This window comes from Mus musculus, chromosome 11 (assembly GCF_000001635.26).
Source record: "Mus musculus strain C57BL/6J chromosome 11, GRCm38.p6 C57BL/6J".
Lineage (NCBI taxonomy): Eukaryota > Metazoa > Chordata > Mammalia > Rodentia > Muridae > Mus > Mus musculus.
The window spans coordinates 39,575,588-39,589,836 of NC_000077.6; the positions used below are offsets into that span (position 1 = coordinate 39,575,588).

General features: G+C 37.6%; 1 long non-coding RNA gene across 1 annotated transcript in view; it reads left to right on the forward strand.

Annotated features, from left to right (window-relative positions):
• The first annotated feature begins 13,154 nt into the window (after positions 1 to 13,154).
• The window catches only part of Gm33963, a 106,694-nt gene continuing 105,599 nt past the window's right edge, over positions 13,155 to 14,249 (forward strand). Inside the window, exon 1 of the long non-coding RNA XR_388578.3 lies at positions 13,155 to 13,297. This is a non-coding gene — a long non-coding RNA (predicted gene, 33963). The remainder of the gene's footprint in view (positions 13,298 to 14,249) is intronic.

Below are 14,249 nucleotides of genomic sequence, written 5' to 3' on the forward strand. Positions count from 1 at the left end.
CCAGAGGAATAGATCCCTTGCCCCAAAGTGGACCACCTTGCCTGGTCTCAGCGGGAAAGGATTCTGGGCTTAGTCCTGCAGGAACTTGGGGGCAAGGAGGTTAAGAGGAAAAGTAATACCCAGAGGGGGGCTTCCCCATCTCAAAAGAGAAGATGGTGGAATGGGGAGAGGGCTTCCAAGAGAGGGTACTGGGAGAAGAAGGATTGATATTGGGTTGTATAGAGAATAAATATTTTTTTAAAAAAGAACTTATGGGATTTAATTAGATAGATGATGATAGGTAGGTAGATAGATGATAGACAGACAGACAGACAGACAGACAGACAGACAAAATGGATTTATTGGAGTGGTTTATATTTTGTGGTACAGCTAGTTCAACAATGGCTATGGCTATCTACCAATAGGAAGTTCAAGATTCCAATTAGTTGTTCATTCCATGAGGCAGGATGTCTCAACTGATCTTCAGTATATGCCAGAATCTTGAAGAAGTAGGCTCTAATGCCAGTGAAGGAATGAATTTGACAGTTAGAGTGAGGAAAAACAAGAAAAAAGATCAATGGAAAAGATAGAGGAAGGACTGAAGGAGATGAAGGGGTTTGCCACCCCATAGGAAGAACAACAATAGCAACCAAAAGTGTGGAACAAACTAAGCATGGTATTTGATCGCCTCAAAAGATTTAGAAAAAAAAGTGGGCCTTCGGATTTCAAATGATTCAATCAAGAAAAAATTCTTCATAGGCATACCCAGCCTCATGGGTTTTGGTTAATTCCCGACATAGTCAAGTTGACAAGAGAAAATAGTCATCACACCTTTCAAGGTCATTCATCACTTGATTCTGAGTTTGACCTAAAGTTTTTGTAAAAATCTACCAGCAATGTACTAACCAACAACTGGCTTCCACTAATTCAGAGATTAGAATTCTCCCAAAGATCACCTGAGACTACAGATAAGAGTCTACATTTTAATTTGATGTGACTATCTAATGTTTCCATCAGACTTGAGAAGTACACAGGTGTGTGGGTTTCTCTCATTCTGGAACTGTACAAACTTCATGAAAGTATTGTGCAGTGGTTTGAATATGTTTGTCCAATGGGAAGTGCTATTATTAGGAGGTATGGCTTGATTGGAGCAACCATATCATTGTGGGGATGAACTTTGAGGTTCTATGCTCAGGGTCTGCACAGTGTAGTAGAGACTTCCACTGCTTAGAGAATACAGTCTCTTCTTGGGTGCCTTCAAAGTAAGGTGTAGAACTCTTGTCTCCTCCAGCACCATGTCTACCTGCATGCTGCTAAGCTTCCAAGCACAAGAACTATACCTCTGAAACTGTAAGCCACTCCCAGTTAACTGTTGTCTTTTATATTGGACTGAGCACAAGGTCCCCAATGGAAAAGTTAGAGGAAGGACTGAAGGAGCTGAACGGGTTTATCACCCCATAGGAAGAACAACAATAGCAACCAACCATATCCCCCAGAGCTCCCAGGGACTAAAGCACCAACCAAAGAATGCACAAAGAGTCACCCATAGCTCCAGCTACATATGTAGCAGAGGATGGCCTTTGTGGGCATCAATGGCAGGAGAGGCCCTTAGTCCTGTGAAGGCTCAATGCCCCAGTGTGGGGAATGCCAGGGCAGGGAGGTGGGAGTGGATGGATGGGTGGGTGGGGGAACACCCTTGTAGAAGCAGGGGGAGGAGGTGGGATAGGGGGGTTTATGAGGGGAAACAGGGAAAGAGGATAACATTTGAAATGTAAATAAAGAATATATCCAATAAAAGTAAATAAATAAATAAATAAATAAATAAATAAATAAATAAATAAATAGGGAAAAAAAAGTTGTCTTGATCATGGTATCCCTTCACAGAAAGGGAAATCCTAATTAAAATATACTGCCATGATCATCTACAGTATCCAAGGTGATCAGAATCTATGTTCTCAGTTCACTCTCCCTCATATTTGGTTTGAAAATTAATGATGCATTTTTCTCTTTGAAATGGGAGTTATGTATTATTGTTTGTAAATAGCTTTACAGTGGAGAGAATGAGCTCTTTCATTTGTCTTTGACTTTACTTAAGAAGCCCCCAATTCCCACTGTAGAATAGGTTTTCTCAGACCACAGCAGTAATAGGGCATAATAAACACCTGAAGAAGGATCAGGAAATAAGTCACTTTAGGATATAAAGAGGTCTGCTTCTGGCAGTGGAAGTAGAAAAGCAAAGTTTCTGAAAAAAATGTGTAGATTACCTGCCTTATCTCATTTAATCTCACAGTGATCCTATGAACTAAGGTTTTCAATTTTTCTTTTTGTAACTCAGAAGATAAAGACTGAGACCTGTTTTTTGTTGTTTGTTTGTTTTTTTATTTTTTTGTTTTTTTTTTTAAGGCTTTCAAACATCTTCTTGTTAATAGGGCCTTTGTTAATCTGAACCTTTTTCCATATGTCTATGGGATCTAATTTATAGACATCACCAAACCCAGCATTCCATTACTCTCTGTGTGTGAAGCTGAGAGATTCTAATGCCCCCACCCCGCCCTGCCGTGCCCTGCCCTGCCCTGCCCTGCCCTGTCCCCAAACTGTACAGTAACAAGGAGGAGGCAAGAGATGAGATGGTTTTGAGCAAATAAACTATGGATGGTTGATGGAGAATGTAGAAATTTACGAAGACATTTAGGAGGTTTGCTTAAGGGATGATTCTTCCTACCTTTCATTCATCAGTAAAATATCTGTATGTTTTCAACACAGTGTGGGGTTGCATTTGAATTAAGGTTGTTTAAAGTGGGGCTTCCAATGAAGCTGAAAAAAAAGAGGGATTCTAGTAGGGAGGGAATCACATGGTCTGCTTAAAATAATAGATTAGTAGTATATAGTAATTTAAAAATTAACCTCAACAATTGTATTCAGCAAAATTTATTTTAAAAGTTTAATTATGAATACCTGTTATGTGACACTACTGCTGCCTTAATAAATATCTGGGACAAACAGGAAGGGGAATTTAGAACCAGGAATGGGGGTACACACCTTTAATCTCAGCATTCTGGGGGCAGAGGCAGATATGACCCTGTGAATCCAAGGCCAGTCTGGCCGACATAAAGAGTTATAGATAATCCATGGCTATCCTCTGAGACTCTGTCTAAAAAGAAAAGGCTAAATAAATAGATAGATAGATAGATAGATAGATAGATAGATAGATAGATAGATAGGTAGGTAGGTAGGTAGGTAGGTAGGTAGATAGATAGATAGATAGATAGATAGATAGATAGATAGATAGATAGATAGATAAAACAAAAATTTAAGTAACATTTAAATGTTATAACAATTGTTCAGCTCCAACTTTTAAAAAAAGAAAAAGAAAAAGAAAAAGAAAAAGAAAAAGAAAAAGAAAAAGAAAAAGAAAAAGAAAAATGCATGTCATCTGGAAACTTTAGTCCAGAACAAAGAAGTTATTCTATTCTTCCTCTCTCCAGATGACTGACTTCATTCCTACTCTTTATAAGATGACTCTCCCACCCATATTCTCTTCCACCCACAACCATATATTGTTTGAACAATCCTAGACTTGTTCTGTGGTAATATATAGAGTCAATAACAAAAGCTAACTGTAGTTACCATGGCTGAGTGCACTTAGCACGGCAGTATTTAATATGTAGTAAGTATTCAAAGACAGAACTGACTCATTACAGTGCAAGAAATATTTTCCCTTATAACATCCAAATAACAGTCAAAAATTATTTCAAATGTTAGAGGTAAAATTTGAACCAATCCAGGTTCTCTGTGTTCTGTATCACTCCTACTCTTTTTTCTGAAATCATTGTCTTCCCTTAACTCTGAATGGCTTATCTCATATTTCATTAAAGTTTTATGGCATTTTCCTCTCACTTTATGGGATTTTTTAAATATATAATAAGAGTTGTAAAAGGAAGCTAGTGAAATATATACTTAAATTCATACTGTTTATAAAATACAAAATAAAGAATGATCTACAAATAGTTTGTACAATACAATGCCAAGTCTCAGATAACCCTACACAAAGAGAGAATGCAGTTTTGTCTCCTGCTCAGATGAGTGATGAATCAGGCACAGTCCCACTATTACACAAATAATAAATTATTGTTCAATCAACATTAAATGTGTTACATAAATCATGTTAAGTTTAAAGGCGTTGGATAAAGGTGACTCGATTTTTCAACTCTACTGAAAAATCTACTGTGTAGCCAATACATAATGCTTTCATATATTTTAGTTGGCTTTTGTTTTAAAGCATGAATCAGGACCCTGATATTTAAGACAACAGTGAAATTTTTTCTTGTTTAATATTTATAAAGTAGAACACATTGCACATCAACTTCTGGCTACACTTAGGTCAACTATTCAAAAAGTGCCTGGCAAATACTGAGGTGGATGCTCACAGCCAGTCATTGGACAGAGCACAGGGTCCCCGATGAAAGAGCTAAAGCAGGGATCCAAGTAGTTGAAGGGGTTTGCAGCCCATAGGAAGAACAACAATATGAACTAACCAGTACTCCCAGAGCTTCCTAGAACTAAACCACCAACCAAAGAGCACACATGGAGGGACTCATGACTCCAGATGCATGTGCAGCAGAGGATGGCATAGTTGGTCATCAATAGGAGAAGAGGCCTTCAGTTCGCTGAAGGTTATATGCCCCAATTTAGGGGAATACCAGGGCCAGGAAGTGGGAGTGGGTGGATTAATGATCAGGGGGATTGAGGAGAGGATAGGGGATGTTCAGAGGGGAAATCAGGAAAGGAAATAACATTCAAAATGTAAATTAAGAAAATATCTAATAAAAAACGTGTCCTAGACACACTGAGTACAACAGATGTGTTCAAATGAGAGTCAAGTGACCTCATAGTAGATCTAGAGAAGTAATTCTTAGAGTTAGCAATCTTGATGTTTTCTTTTTCTTTTTCTTTTTCTTTTTCTCTTTCTCTTTCGTTTTCTTTTTCTTTTTTTCTCTTTCTTTTTCTTTTTCTTTCTTTTTTTTTTAACACCATGTCACATCATTAGACTACGAAGTGGAAATGTGTAACCATTTATCAATTTCTGTACATAGATCATAAAGAGTTGGAAGCAGTTGAATAACAGAAAGAGAAAATAAGCAACAACAAATGAGGAAAATTTAAAAACATAAATAAAGCCTGTCACTATCATCAAAAACATCATCTGAAAACATGTCATCTGCATTTGCAGCGGTAGCTCTTATCCCATGCCCCCTTTCATTGCCACCTATTTTTAATGATAAGTCCCAAAAGATCGAGTTTCCATTGATTTTATATCCTGGAATTAGGGCAAGGAAATGTTATATTTTCTGGTAATGACTAGTGATATTACTTTTTAAAATTCTATATTCAGAGAATATTTTTTTAATTTTATTTTTCTTTAAGAGACAGACTGAAATAGAGACAGAGAGAGTGTATATGTACATGCATGCAGGCCAATGGAATTCAAAAGAGGGGATAAAACTCCTAGGTTTCATAGTTGTGAGTTGTCTACTGTAGGTTCAGGGAACTGAACTCTGGTCCTCTGAAAGAGCAACTAGTGTTCTTTTAACCACTGAGCCACTTCTCCAGTCTATAAATATATTTTCATATCTTCTTCTACAACAGTTACCAAAATGATTGAAGTATTTTTAAAGTATTTCCTACAATTTATGAATCTCAGACTTTAATATACCCTTAACATTGCTTTGCTGCAGTATAACTTACCCACCATTTTAAAATTTGATTTACCTAAAGGATATTACACATATGACATAATTTTATATGAACATGTGCTTTCCTCAAGATTTTTCAATTTTCTGTTGCTTAGCAAAATAAAACAACCTAATGTTGTAGTAGCTTGACAGTATTAAATGAAAAGAGATTTCTAAAATAAAACACTATATTTTCTTCTTATTTGTAATTCACTTTCATTGAATTCCATGATAAACATGTTATATGAGTAGCTGTCCCTATATCAACAGAAATAACTGAATATCAACTTAATCTCACTCAGTAATATAAACAAGGCTCTTTACAAACCGTAGGTTAATGCAACATCTTCCCACACTGCTTGGCTTTCTCTTATAATCTTCTATTTGCAAATGAGCTCATTAATCTAGATCTGGATCAGAAAATCTCTTGGTTAAAAAAAATTAACGTTTGAAATCTATAAAAGCAGTTGAATTTGAATCTTTCCTAATTGTCTGTTTTTCTAAGATATTTTTCAGACACTGCATAAAATTATTCTTCTCTACTTTGTAGTAGAGAGAGTCCTGGGCATCCAGTGAGGATGAAAGAGAATATTTACCACTCTTATTTTGAAAGGTGTACATGTGAGTCTTCTTTCACCTTAAATAACAGTCTTCTCCAAAATGGTTAGGAGGGGAAATGCAGAACACTATCAGACCAGAGCTTGATGCTAGCTGATACCTGTCATATAGTAATGCTAACAGTTACAGCAGGAATTAGCAAAAGGATTAAACAAAACAAGCCAACGTCAGCTGAGAAATTTTACAAAACAAATACCAAATAATCCTTGGCATTCCCATCTGTGCAAAAGATTGAAGCAAAAAGAAGAGGAAAAAAACAAAACAAAACAAAACAGTAGATACATACGTGGTAGGTAACTCTAGCCACCATTCATTTAAAAGATCAGAAGTTGTGAGGCTGGACTTGACATAGTGGCTCTCTTATAATCTCAGTCTCAGTTTTTAGGAAGCAGAGTCGGGTTAATCTGGAGTTTGAGGCCAGCTTGACACACACAGAGAATTCCATCTCAACAATCAAACAAACAAAGTCTGGTGATCTGCTGAGCCAAATAGTGTTCACACAGCAAGAACACAATCCTGGGGGAAGATTGGAAGTTGTAAAGCCCTGATTTTCCTGCTAAGTAGCAATCTGTCTTGTGGTAATGCCTATCAATCTTTCCTTGGGTGACACAGTCCACATCTGACTTTAATCCTTATGGCAGACAGTAAACTGATACCACAGACTGATTGAAGGTAGAAGGAAGTCCATGGTCAATCAGTGTGGATCATAGGGCTTCCTGAGAAAGCCAGAGAAATAGACTCTTGATCCCCCTTTTGTAGGTGATGGAACATCAGCTGGCATTTTAGATCCTGTCTTACCTTTTAAAAAAGGTCACACAAATGGTTATTTCTCAGAATTACATGTCCAGATCTATCATTTAAAGTTGTGAAGGTTTATTTTCATTAAATCATGAAAAGGATACAATTATGAAAATAATACTGTTGCATGAGAAATCTTACTTATTGCCTCACATGCCTTCTATTACTTAATGCAAATTATGTCTCTACTAGCTTTGCATTGCTGTATGTAAAATAACAAAGGGTAATAAAGTAAATCCTGTTTTCTTGTTTTAAATTTTCATATAATCCAGGCAGCCCATGGAACTCATTATAAAGCTGAAGATACTTGAGGTTCCAATCCTCTCACCCTTATAGCCTTGGGAGATTATAGAAAGGCGATACCACCACATTGGTTTTAGGTGGTACTGGGGAACACAATTTTGGACTCCGTGTATACTCATAAAAACTCTAATAACTGAGCCACAGTACCAACCATCCATACTGCTTTATTTTTTTTTAAATTTATTTTCAAAAGAGTGAAATGCATACGTTTATACAATCACTTTTATTAGTCTAAAATTTGATAGAGCAAATGGTGTTTCATTTTAAGAGTGATATTTAACATTTCTAAAATGACCATTAAATTAACCCATGGACTTTACAGTTTTAAACTAGATAAACTGTTTATTTCTTTAAAAAATATTATGTTTCAAATAAAAACAAATCAAATCCAGTTCACTAACTTCAGTACCAATGCCCTTCTCCTCTTAGTAGGTTGGCTATATGTGAGTATTGTCCTCTTTTCTATTTTAACAACTGGAAAATGTGTAAAAACACCTCGGTTCAAAGACAACTGACTACATGCAAATAGCCCAAGGTATTTTTATAGTATTTAAAATTTTACACATGGTGAAACCATGCAAGTTACCTAACACTTACAAGGAGAATGAATAGAAATAACTAGACACATGTTAGGATCAGATGCAAGGTTTTAAGGATAAAGTGAAATTGAGAGGGAAGTTTCCTGAAAGGAAGTTCATGTTTGTGTTCTTCATTTGGAAGCAAGATAATAATATAAAGGGAATTTTGATTCACAGCGATAGTCATAAGTTGGTACCTGCAGTATCATGCACCAATATTGCTGGGCTATCTTTCTTTTGGGCCTACAGGTTGATGTTGAAAAGAAATATAATTAGTGTTCTAATATGCTAACTTTTAAAAATTAAAATCTCAAGACGTATAAGATGCCATATGGGCTTATTTCTACAATATGGAAGTAGCTGGACTGCCTTCACTTTCTTAGTGTGCAGAAAAGAATAGAGCTAAACCAGTATTTCCCAAATAATGTAACAAGCACATGGTCTAGAAGATGTGACTCAGAGTCAGCTCCGTTGATGAGACAAGCACACAGGGGACCAGCCACTGTAACAACTGGGCTCAAAATTCTGAAATCTCTGGTAAATTCATCTTACTCCTCTGTCTCAACTTTACTAGCACACAAAACACCCTTTGTCCACTAATAGTCAAAGCCTTTTACTGAAAGTCAACAGAAAAGAAATGCTGACAGTGTTATAGTGTGAACATGTTCACACATGAAGAGACTAGGCAACTTTATATGGCAGGTGAGGCTATCATTGTTTGTATAAAAGTGGGAACCAGAATGCTGACAATGGTTACTGGATGGTGTTTTCTAAATCCAATGTAATTTTTAAAAAAAAGTTTAATTCTTAAAGGATTAAATTAGAATGATTAAATTAGCAATAAAGGCCACACATATCGGTAAAAAAAAAGATTCATAAAAAGTTATAAAATATAGGCAAACGAAATAGGATTATGATACACACACTGATTTCTTACTCATAGTGTATAGGATGTCTTTTTGGAATCTTCCTGAAGCAACTGAATCCCTTTCTTTGCCACACAGGGCCCTGATGATTCTCTGTTGTGTTCATCATAAGAAGCACTGACATTTTTACTACATGATAGGAATTCAGCTAACTTTGTGGATTTTAAAATCAATATTTTAAAATTTCTAATGTATTTAAAAAAATACAAATGTTGAGACCACTGGATGGCACCATTACAGGAAAGATGGTCATAAAGAACTAACCACAGGTCATGCCTAGCCAAACTCCAGAACTGGAAACAGGATTGCAGGGAGAAGAGAAGGGTCCGTTCTCTATCCTTGTGGAGTCAAAGTGCCTCAGACAAGCAGTTATTCCAGTGAGTTGGAGAAAAATATATACTCTCTCAGAGTTTTGACTAGTTTAGTTAAACCTAAAAAGGGAGAAACCTGCAAGACTGAGCTGTTCCCACCAGCTGTGGTGGTTTCAATGAGAGGCTCAGGCACTGGAATAATTGTTTCTGAGTTGGTGGTACTATTTACAGATGTTATGGGATCATGCACGAGGAGCTGCATCAAGGGCAGGGGGCGGCGTTCTAAGAGCTTAAGACCCATTGGGCTTCCAGTTCACTCCATTCTTCATTTTCCATTGAAGTTGTGATCTCTCTCTCTCTCTCTTTCCTCTTCTCTCTCTCTCTCTCTCTCTCTCTCTCTCTCTCTCTCTCTCTCTCTCTCTTTCCTCTTCTCTCTCTCTCTCTCTCTCTCCCTCCCTCCCTCCCTCCATCTCTCTCTCATGCCTGATTCTGGTTTCCACCCTTCCCCATTCAATGTATTCATCCTCAAGTTAACTCCTTCTCTCATAAGTTGCTCTTCATCGTGATGTTTTAACATAGCATCAGGAAAGTAACCAACATACTAGTTGAAAATGAACCTCTGTCAAGATGAGTCATGGGAAGATCAGATGAGCTAGGAGAGAGCTGGACAAGCAGTCACATGAGAAGCCAGTGGACTCAGGATGCTCTCTTCATGCTCCAAAGCTATGACTGACAGAAGGTTCATCTGTGTAGGCATCCAGCTTTATATCAACTGATGCTCCACGATAGTAAAAATGAAATCAATCTCTAATGAAGGAAATGGCTTACATATGGAAATATATACATGCACACTCTCACTAGAACACTCTTTTGCAAAAAAAGTTGCCTAAAATGGTCACAGTAGCTCTATCCCAGAATAATGGATGACCACAGGAGTATATAGAGTATAAAATTATAGTTTACAGCTGTCTTATCCTCTTCTACAATTCACAGAGAACAAAGGAAGTAAGTAGTGTTTGCATGTTCCAGCTGGAATGAATGAATGTACATATAACATCTGGGCATTCTTTGTGGGCAAAGACCCCTCATAGTACTAAGTTACATCCCTGGCCATGTATACTTTTAGGTGCACTACACAAGGCCTGATGCTGGGTATTTGTCTCCTTGAGATAGCACCCAAGTGTCATTATTGGTCAGTGTGGTTTGTAGTCCCTTTTATTGACTAGCAGACACTGTGATTCTTCAACTTTAGCTTGAGCCTCCTGGTGGTGCTTGCCTCAGTGCTAGGGTATCAGAGAAGTTTAGCACACTTGTATCTTTGTAAGAATTGTAATGTTCACATTTAACTACAACTGAAAGGGCATGCCATATATTACACTGTCATGGATGATGAGCTATCCCAGAAATGTTGTTTTACACAAACTTTGATAGCGGCAGCCCCAGGGGTTACTAATTTATTCATGTAGGTACACAGATTCTAAAAATGATGACAGTGCAGTACTTCATTTAAAGGACACAAGGAAGAAGAAGAAGAAGAAGAAGAAGAAGAAGAAGAAGAAGAAGAAGAAGAAGAAGAAGAAGAAGAAGAAGAAGAAGAAGAAGAAGGAGGAGGAGGAGGAGGAGGAGGAGGAGGAGGAGGAGGAGGAGGAGGAGGAGGAGGAGGAGGAGGAGGAGAAGGAGGAAAGAAAAAAAGGGCTGATAAATACTTACTTGTCAATTGGAGAGCCTACCTATTATTATTTCATTTTGTTGAGACAATCTAGGTGGCCAAGGTTGACCTTGAACTCCTATCTCCACTTCCTACATACTGATATTAACAGGCATGTACCTAACACTGAGCTCAGCTTTGAAAATGAAATGTTATATCTATGATTTCCTTTGTAGTTTCATTCTGACATCAGATTATATTATATACAATCTTGTTGAATATAATAACATTTATTAGATCCATGTCTCAAGAACTTCATTGAATATTCACACAAGAACTATTGTTGGAAAATGTAAAGAAAACAAAATGAATATGAAGCAGAATGTTGACAGCTAAAATAATATTTTTGTGAGACTATATTTTGTAACGGATCTTACAAGATTAATCTAGAAGGCAAGACAAGCCTTACTCAGTCGCAAGATTCTACCAAACTCATGTTTGCTTGAATTTTTACACTATGCCAAATTTGTTGGGGTAATCTTTTTTTAACATTGTGTAAAGGTGCAGTTCTGTATTTTCAATTGTTAATTCTGTACTGGCAACACCTAAATGCTGGCTGGACATTGGTATTGTTATTTCTGTGGCCCATCATAGGCCTTATGTTTATAAATGTGTGTCCTTCCACAGCTGTTCAGATGCTTGAAGGTCAGGCAGCCCTCTGTGCCCAGAGGAAATCTAGAATTATATCACAATCTAGGTTCTCTCACTGCTGATTGGTTGTAATAAAGTACTGAGGGCCAAAAGCTCGGGCAGGAAGAAGGGATGTTCTTCCAGAGAGAGAGAGAGAGAGAGAGAGAGACAGACAGACAGACAGAGAGACAGAGAGACAGAGAGAGAGAGACAGAGACAGAGACAGAGAGAGACAGAGACAGAGAGAGAGAGACATAGAGAGAGACTTAGAGAGACAGAAAGACAGAAAGACAGAAAGACAGAGACAGAGAGAAATCTAGGGAGAAGAAAGCAGGGGCAGGAGAATTGAAGGCAGACACAAAAAGAGACAGACACCAGCTAAAACAGAGAAAATTCCACAAGAGCTAGCCACATGGTGAGGCATAGACTAGAATAATCTAAGTTTAAACGGTAGCCAGGAGGATGTCCCAGCAAAAGGCCTAATCTTTAATCTATAATAGAAGTCTTGTGTCATTATTTATACCTCAGGTGGGTCCATGAAAGTGCCACAATAAGATTAATGGCTCCTAGATACTTAAACAGCAAAGGAACATGTGTTGTGTTGTCTTCACATAGCTTCGTGTCCAGTGACAAAGGGCACATAGAAGAAGAAGATTGGAAACATCACACAACAGCTTCTGGGAGGCCTTAAAACTGCTTAGCCTGGCTCCACATGTCCCTGCCAACATGGGAACACAACATAGCCTTGTGCTTACCTTTTTGTCTTTTTCCTTTCCTTTCCTTTCCTTTCCTTTCCTTTCCTTTCCTTTCCTTTCCTTTCCTTTCCTTTCCTTTCCTTTCCTTTCCTTTCCTTTCCTTTCCTTTCCTTTCCTTTTCTTTTTTTCTTTTTTCTTTTCTTTTCTTCCCTTTTCTTTTTTTCTTTCTATTTTTCTTTTTTTTTTATTTTTTTGCCATAGATTCTAGATCTTGCCTCACCTGGCTTTTAAAGTCATATTTTACACTCCAAGTACCTTCTAGAACATATATCAATACATTTATTAAATTTAGGTATGTAAAAAACTCTCTCCTTCAAGATATTTAAAAGTTTAGCAGAGGTCATGAATTAGTCTGAGAAGAATGTTATGTGCTGGATAGCTCTGTACAGGCTTTCTCTAAAGTTCTTTAAGAAAATGTTTTATGGCTTAGTTAGATGGCTTAGCTCATAATGACCTTTGCAACTACACGTTACCATGTGTAAAACAAACATGAGTTTGCTCTTGAGAACCTACATGGGAAAGAGAGAACCACCAACCACAGCCTGTCTGCTAAGTTCCCTTAAACTTGCCACAGGGTGCACATGGCCATATAAATGCACATGAAATATATTAAACACGCTTAGTTCAATTTTATTTTATTTTTTTTAATTCTTGATGAAAACGTGAAAATGACCAGTTGGTACTGTGGCATGTTCATGTTTATGGCGTGTTTATTTGGCAAAAACAAAGAAGTTGGTAGTCTCACACACACACACACACACACACACACACACACACACACACACACACACACACACAGGAGGTGGGGAAGAGAGAGAAAGAGAGAAGCTGAAAGAGGGGAGAAGGGAGGGGGAAAGAGCTTGCTCTCTGGGTGGTTTTCAGAAGCTCTTGGCGACACACTTGCTTCCACGTGCCTTCCTTTTGTTTCCGGTTTACCTCTACTACTGTGCGTGTGCAAGGTTAGTATGAGGGGTTCGTACAAGCGGAAGCTGCATTTTCAAAGAAAGATGAAGATGCTTTTGGGATCTCTCACTGAGTGGTTGAAATGATCTTAAAGAAAGGCAGAATCATTCTAGAACCGCCTGAGTGTGAAAGACGTGATTAACAGGAGAATCATAAAAAAATCAATTTTCAGATTGCCCCTGCTTTGCTAAATTGCAGAGAGAAGCGAGATGGAGAATTAAGCAAAGAGAGGGGGGTATTAAAAGGAAGTCAAAGAAGGGCTGAACTGAAAGGAAACGCAGAAAAGGATTTTGCCAGAGGCGGCTGACACTGCCTGAGAACAGCAGGGGTCGCTAAGGTACTGCAGTTGTCAAGTCTCAGCGTCTGCACTTTCAGATTTATGGTTCTAGCAAAGAGGACATGTTAGTGATTCTTACTTTTGTAATAAACAACCTAGCTACAGACACTGCAATGAGATTTAATGATCTGTTTCTTTTACTGAAGCCAGGCCCGCGATCAGCACATCTTGGCTTTGGCCAGACTTGGTCTGTATCACATAGTAGTTTGAATGAATTTACCCTCTGGCTAGTTAGTTGTTTTTCCCCACAAATATAGGGGTTTGGATGTTGAAAGAAACCACCCTTATCTTTGGTTAATTGAGAGTAAAAGTTTGAGACACAGATAGGAGATTTTTGCCCCAAAGATCAAGTACAAAGCAAAGGAGAGTTTTATAAACAACGAGATATATGGTTTTAGTCATATACAAAAGATGTTTTGATTTTTCTTTTTAATGTATAAACTGCTTACCTGGAAAAGAGGTGAATGAAAGCTGTCAAAATATGGAAATATGCACCCACAAATTCTGTCTTTCTAACTCTGCAAAGAGCTAATTTCTTACACGTTGACTTCCTGCCCTTTCCTGTGCTCTTACTTACAATACATACGCTCGTTTAGGCACAGTAAACCCAA